This window comes from Sinohyriopsis cumingii, chromosome 8, assembly GCF_028554795.1.
Source record: "Sinohyriopsis cumingii isolate HCF-2022 chromosome 8, ASM2855479v2, whole genome shotgun sequence".
In the NCBI taxonomy this organism is placed as follows: domain Eukaryota; kingdom Metazoa; phylum Mollusca; class Bivalvia; order Unionida; family Unionidae; genus Sinohyriopsis; species Sinohyriopsis cumingii.
In genome coordinates, this window is record NC_142968.1 from 31,182,083 (window position 1) to 31,189,672 (window position 7,590).

General features: G+C 34.0%; 1 long non-coding RNA gene across 2 annotated transcripts; it reads left to right on the plus strand.

Moving 5' to 3' along the window:
* The first annotated feature begins 3,076 nt into the window (after nt 1-3,076).
* Nucleotides 3,077-7,259, plus strand: LOC149793234 (uncharacterized). Of its 2 annotated transcripts, none has more exons than XR_016422540.1 (3): nt 3,077-3,277; nt 5,414-5,464; nt 7,087-7,259. It is a non-coding gene; the product is annotated as an uncharacterized LOC149793234 (long non-coding RNA). The 2 variants fall into 2 exon arrangements; XR_016422541.1 differs by having other exon boundaries at nt 3,077-3,252.
* Nucleotides 7,260-7,590: the final 331 nt, after the last annotated feature.

Here is a 7,590-nt window from a genome sequence, read left to right on the forward strand (position 1 = left end):
AGGTGAGAGCTGTGTGCATGTGGCGACCAAAGGAAGGCAAGCTACCCCACAAAGGAGGCACGACTGACAATTTCCCACCAGAGGTGCAACCCCTCCAATACACTTCCGTACACCACATTGATATGTAAATTGTAAGTAGCGATACGGGCCGCTGTACATGTTTGCATCAACATATTCTGATTACACTAGATAAAGAGTCAAGCAAAAGAGGGCAAGTAACTCTATACAAAAGTCACTGAACAGTACACTTTGGCAATATTTGCCAATAAAACTGATAATAAGCTTTGACAATGACGTACCTGTTATTTAAAATATTAAGACGTCATTATTTTCTTCCAAAACATTTTGTGCCTGAAGCAGCAAACAGTATAATGCAAAACTAGTTGCACCGATTTATCGACGTTTGTGTTGGTTTTATTTAGTTATATTCAATAGATATCTATTGAAATCTGTGAAAGTGAGTGCAAAAGATTGTTTTTAGTTCAAGGAAAAGTTTCTGTCTACATGAGTCAGTGTATAATCATGTAAAATGCATATATATTGTCTTAAACTAAATAACAGAATCGAGTGAAAACTAACAAGACTTGTTAAATCGAGCCAGTAATTTATTTTTCTTGAATAAAAAGTGACAATTAGAAATAAATTGCAGTTGTTCGAATTAAATCATAAGAGTCATACAAGTACTATAACAAGACCAAAACGTAGAAGGTTTAAAACAATTTCCAGTGGTGTTCTGCATGCATTCAGCAATTGAAGTGCCGATGTACCATCCTGGAATAGTATTGATGTGCTAACAGTCTTGATGTATCTCAGTGAGGTAATAAAAGTGTCTTTAAATGAATTAGCAATATTCCCAAAATAGTGATCTGATCTGCAAAGTGTTATTGAACTAAGTGGAATTCCAGTCAAAAATGTAATTAGATACGTTCTACAAAACATGAACTGAAACACAGTTTAAATAGATTCCAATGAAACAAATGTTAAGATATGGAATGATTATTTCTAATATAATGTACTTTAATGTAAAAATTAAAGATGTAATTCGAAGATCAGGATAAGGACCATTGCAATGGAAAATTAGATCCAACGGCGAACAAAATTCGTTTCTAGAACAATCTTGGGTCAGAATCAAGATTGTGTCTAGAACTCAAGCCTAACAAACATGTTTCCCCTGCACGACATTAGGCATGTATGCCGAAACACTTCCCTCAATTGTGGACAAACGTTCTAGCACACATTTGTCACGGAATAAAGAAAATATTTTGTTAATGCCTTAGAACAACAGCGGTAATTTGTTTCTTAGAAGCATACAGCGTTACCTAAGGTAGTTCATATATTTCGAATTATTTTATTTTGTTTACTGGGCAACACATGCATCTAGCCGTAGGTCGCTCGCGGCGAAATACTCAAATAGCACGTTGCGCAAGGGCACTTTACCCTTGGTCGTGTAATTTGTTTCCATGTTTATATGAGACATATTATCTTACGCGAGACAATATACACTTGCATCTTGTCAAGGAGTGTTAATAAGCTAATGTCTTTCTTCAGCAATAGGGATTCGTGGATGGGTTTGTGGATGGGTTGGTTTTTGCACAGATGGATGGATGCATGGATGAACCAAAATGTGAGGCCATGAGCTGTAGTGTGATAGCGAAGCCATTTCAACTGACAGTGAATCTGTTACCTGAAAGGAAGTGTTGAATAGGAATTCTGGATTCTATAGAAGACCGAGGAATAACGATGTGAATTCCGAATCATTCTGTATCTTACAAGGACACATGGTTGTGTGAACCATACTTATTTTTCTCTGTATCACATGGTTGTGTGAACGATACTTAATTTTCTTTTTATCATCTGGTTGTGTGAGCCATACTTACTTTTCTTTGTATGATATGGTTGTGTGAAGCATACTTATATTTTAGTTGTATCGTACGATTCTGTAAATCGTAGTCATGCTTATTCCTCTGTATCATATGATTGTGTGAATCGTATTCTTTTCATTATGTTTATTATGGAGGTGGGAACCATATTCATATTTCTTCAAATATTAATCTATTTTCTTAACATGTTTGGGATAACTGTTTTACATTATATGTTATTCTTAACCTTAATTCAGACATATAACACTGGCTATTTATTTTATTTTAGCTTCATTGTCACAGTGATTTCTTTTCTACACAAATAAAACTTTATGGTATACACGCATTGTATTCTACATTGTCTGCATGCCTGTCGTATTAGGACCTATGGCAAAGTACAATATAAACAAATGGATATATTTGTTAGTGAAAGTTTGTGCGTACGTATGTATGTATGTATGGATGTATTACTATGCCAACGGTTTACAGGGTTATAGTACGTATGCATATTTCTTTGTTAAGTTGATTTAGGTATTAGTAGATATGTGTGGGCTGGTCAGTTAAGTGGCACATTAGTTAATGTGTATGGACATAATTTTAACATGTGAAAATATGAGAAAATATTTTGCACATGTAAAAATATAGGAAAGAAAAAATATGAAAATTATTTCGTTAAAATATCTCTATATTTCATACTTAAGTAATATACGTGTGTATATTTGCAAATTGTGTGTGTGTATTTGCAAATTGTGTGGACGATACCAGGGTACAAGAATTATTAATAAAGGATGATAGGTTAATTACCAATAGCCCATCCTACTTGCAGTCCTATTTATAATATTGTCAAATGAGGAAAGAACTCTCATGTGGCATGGCTGATAGGATAATAACCTTTAACCAGTCTGTATGCCGAAATCGTATCACACGAAGCCAGGAACGTTCCATATATTGCTGGAAATATTGGAATTTCACTCACGCAGACTCGGGTATTTTGAAACCGGACATCGCCAAAAAATGAGCAGTAAGTTTGTTGTGGCCAAACAAGTTTTAATTCTGATTTTCCATCAGTTGCTCAACATTATTATTGATCACAGTGCTTAAGACGAAGCCGAGATTGTCTTTGTCTTCAACTAATGGCGTGACCTATGAATGGTTTGAATGACTTCGAGGTCTATAAGCTATCGTTAAGGTCACACATTGGTGTGATTACAAATAGTCGTTTACATTTGCAAACCTACGTGGCATGTATTTATATTTGAAAGTATACATTTCACATTCACATTTATAAACTTACTGGATGTGTACTGTCTGATATTTCAAGCAGATACATAGTTTTGTCATGCGAGCGAACATCGTGCGTGTTAGCTGTACCTGTACAACAAGTTCACCAGAGGTAGGACGTCAATTACCTGCTTATTGTAAGCTTTTCATGTATAATTAGCATCAATTACAAGATCTTTTCACATTAATGTTAGCAAACACGTCTACATTATTAAACACACGATCTTTCTGTCTCTCTTTTTAATGTCATCGCTACTCTATTTTTCCTCGATATTGATAAATCTGGGGTCATAATATAAAATTTATGTGACGTTATAATGTCATGACACGTCCTTATCGACAGGTGTACTGATTCAAGACTACTTATTTGAACTCAATACAGTGTTTTATTATGCTCTGAAATAGAATATAACCGATGATGTGTGACAGCGAAACAAACGCCCGCCTGTCTGTAGTTGCTTTAGTACACTTAAATATGTGACCACACCAGCACATTAGGTAATTTGTATGAGAATAGAAACATACGATGTATCACAATTGTGTGAGACCTGTTCATGAAATCAGGCAATTAGAATTCAGAAATCTTTTGCTATTATAGGTTACTGCATTTGTATGGGAAAATATGAACGAGTTTTGGGATGGAACGAACATGTGAGTGCAGTATATCCTTCCGACGAAACGAGTTCATATTTTCCCATACAAATGCAGTAACCTTTCTATTATATGCTCATTTGTTTAAATTCTACCTAAGGTTTTGATTATATAAACAAAATACACTAAAAGAAACAACGTAAATGAATGAATGCCATATTCCAAACTAAATACACAAGCGCAAATTTGTCATTACACAATGACATTATTATTAATGCGGACATAACTCCGCCCAGATAAATTTGAACTTAGTCGCGCGCTCGACATAACTTTCGAACGAAAATGGCGTGTCTAGTTTAAATTGAAATTTGCAGTCATATTGTGAATGAATGCGCATTGCAACAACTTTTCCATTTGATCTGGAATGAATATATTTGGATATTTTGTTTCGATTCGACGAAAGTTTGTGATTTTGGACTGTATTCATCTGTGCAAATTATACATGAAATACGTCTGATTGAAGTGGCATGGGAGAAGCGTGTTTACGTCTGCAAATGTGTTTCTGTTTCTGTCATTGAATGTTTGAAATCATAACGTGGGAAAAATATGAAGTCTTTCAATTGCAATTATCAAAAAGACTCTATGGAATTTAATTCTTATTTCAAATTGAGGAGGATGCAGTTGCACTTATCATCGAAATTTGAGCACAGTTTCGAAATGTGTAATCCAGATTGAAAACCTATGACATGACTCATGTAATTCGGATTTGCTGAATTAGGAAAAACATTTTGAGGAAATTCATGATGTAAAACTGTAAATATATTTTATTTTACCATTCTTATCACCAGCTAAAGAAGACAGTATATGCCTTGTCACTTGTATGTTATTTGTAAGGACCTAATCTTCCGTCTTTTATATAATGTAGCTAGCCTAAATCCGTAACATTGTATCAACGCGGAATGTGCCAAAACAGATGGGTTTTTTGCAGTCCACGAAACATGTTTTAGTTCATTCAGAAACAAATTTAAACAACCAGAACGTAAAGAGCCTCTTACGCGAGTGTATATGATTTGTTTACAAATCAAAAGTGCTGGCGCCTGCGTCCATTGTTTGTTTACATTAGAAAATAGTTCCTTTATTCACGTGAATTCTATATGTGTATTGTCGCGCGCGTTCAGCACCGGGGAATACTGAACGATTCTGACAATGTAAAGTTAACGGAGAAAAGAATGAGCATATAATAAATAAATAAATAAATATATATATATATATATATATATATATATATATATATATATATATATATATATATATATATATATATATATATATATATATATATATATATATATATATATATATATATATATATATATATATATATATGTGTGTGTGTGTGTGTGTGTGTGTGTGTGTGTGTGTGTGTTTCGTGCGGTAACTGGCACGTGTATTCCTTATATATATGCGTGAAGCTGCCGACTAATGCCATTACTCACAAATATGTTATAAGCCGAAAGACACTTTAAATAGATAAGTATATATAAGCTGTATTCTCGACAAAAAGTGAATGCAGACATAAAGCTTCATTTTGTACCAATCTATATATTACAGCCAATCCTACTTTCTCTCATACAAATTGAGACTGACCTAGCTTACAACAAAATGTTATTCTCTAATTATAGGTATGGGATTTATTTTGGCAGCTTTCATCTACGTATTAATTTCAAGAACTGGTGAGTAACAATAATACATCTTTCTACATATTACTTACGTGCATCTAGATTAGTAGGCACTATACAATTGCTATTTTGCTTGATATTTAAATTAGTTATTACTTTGAATAAAGTCCATTTAATGTAAATTATAATTATGACGTTGATAGTGAACGTAATGTTTAATCTCTACTTACTGCCATGTTGTGATTATTTTTATTAAAAAAACAAGCTATACGATTGTAACAGTTGAAATAGTAGACCATTTAACATTTCCATTACGGAAGAATCCGTATTTACGGATTACGTATGAGTTCCTTGGTTCTCTTTTGAAATAAAAGCCTCGTCCACCTTTCCTCATAATCTAGTAGACAACATGGTGTGATGGAATGCATTACACGTGCTTGATTCATGTGTGCCATGCCAACACACTAGTAAAGTCTAACATTACTAGTATCACTTCACTATATTTTAATTTCTATTGTCCATAACAATTTTTTGTTCAAATCTCTCGGACAAATTGAAAGTGTAGACAAAGGATGTTGACTTAGCTGCAACTTGCAAACGAATTGCTCAGAAGTGATAGTTTTCTTTCAAAATTCATTTTTTTTCAGTTTCAATAAAAAGTTCTAAAGACTAAATAGACATAACAGATTTAAGAAAAACATGAATCGCTCGCGTACAGCACCAATATAATTAATTGAAGGACAAGTCAGATAAGGAGATAACTCCATGAAATATAGTTTGAAAACGGTAAACGTTATTGTGTACGTTCTGGAACTATGTTTAAATACATTTCTTCATTCTGGAGGTAAATGTAAATAAAGGATGGATGGATAAGCGGGTCGGTCTTTAAGATTCGTTTTCTCCATTCTCATTTCCTTCCGGTTTGCCCATCCCACGACTGACCCCTAATATTGTCAACCATAAAATCAATCTGTGTTTGTCTTTTTCTAACGTCATCCTGAATGACAGGAGTAGGTAAGATTGGAATCCCAACCGGCAAAATACAATTTTATCTTAAAACCCGACCGAACGGGATACTTCACGGTTGTGCAATAGCATGATTGGTACACGTCCATCCGTAATATAAATCGTCATGTCTGTCAGCCAGTCCAACACACAATCTGTTTAAAGCAACAGATCCTACAGTGTATTTATGGATTGATATGAAAGTTGATAAATGTCATGGTGATTATCTCAAGATGCATATAAAGCGACAAATCGCTGGCCTCATTTACTTTTATAAAGTTGTTTTTTGCCGTTTCCACATGTAACCGACACTAGTGTGTCAGACTCTTGTGAACCCAACTAATCTCAAAGATTTCAATTGATATGCCTGGGCAGAAAAACATATCATGGTATCAGTAATTTGTTTCCATAATATTTACTGACATGATTTACATTTAAACGCTGACAGGCTTGAAAAAATGTGGTCACAACCTGTCACATTTTTCCTTCATCTGACAATAATTAGAAATATCTTCAAATGTAAAGATCGCGACATGCCAGTGTCTATTCCGAACTTTCACCACAAATTAAGCAATTGTTAGAGTTTGAGTCAATAAGACGTTTTTTCTCTTCCTGAAAACAATGACTGGTCTTTTAATTATTTTTGTTTGCTGTTTGCTTTTAATTTTCAGCTGCGATAATATGTCTCAGCTGCACAGAATCTGCTAGACAACGTGATTGTGAATACGTCCAGAAATGTGGTGGCCATGAGGTATCTTACGATGACAAGTGAAGTGTTTCTGCTGTAACAACAACTATAGTTGAAATCCTCTCCAATTTTGTGTTTTTACTCTAATGAATAATCAGGCAATGTGTCTGACGTTGCAAGAAACATGCTTTGTATATTGATTTTTCTAAAGAGAAACCTTCAAAGTTTATGCAATCAAACCTTATCCACTGTCCCCCTTCCGAAAAACTTACAAAAAAAACAACAAAAACACAAACAAAAACTAAACAAATAAACAAAGCACAATGAAATAAAACAGAAGAACAAGAAAAACCCTTACAAATAGTTGGTTCACAAATGGAGGTACGGCAACAAAAACAACTCCTCAGCTTCACCTTTTTCTTTACTTCTGATGGTTACTCGGCAATAAAACAGCTACCGGGCAAAAATAAATAAATAAATTCTAATC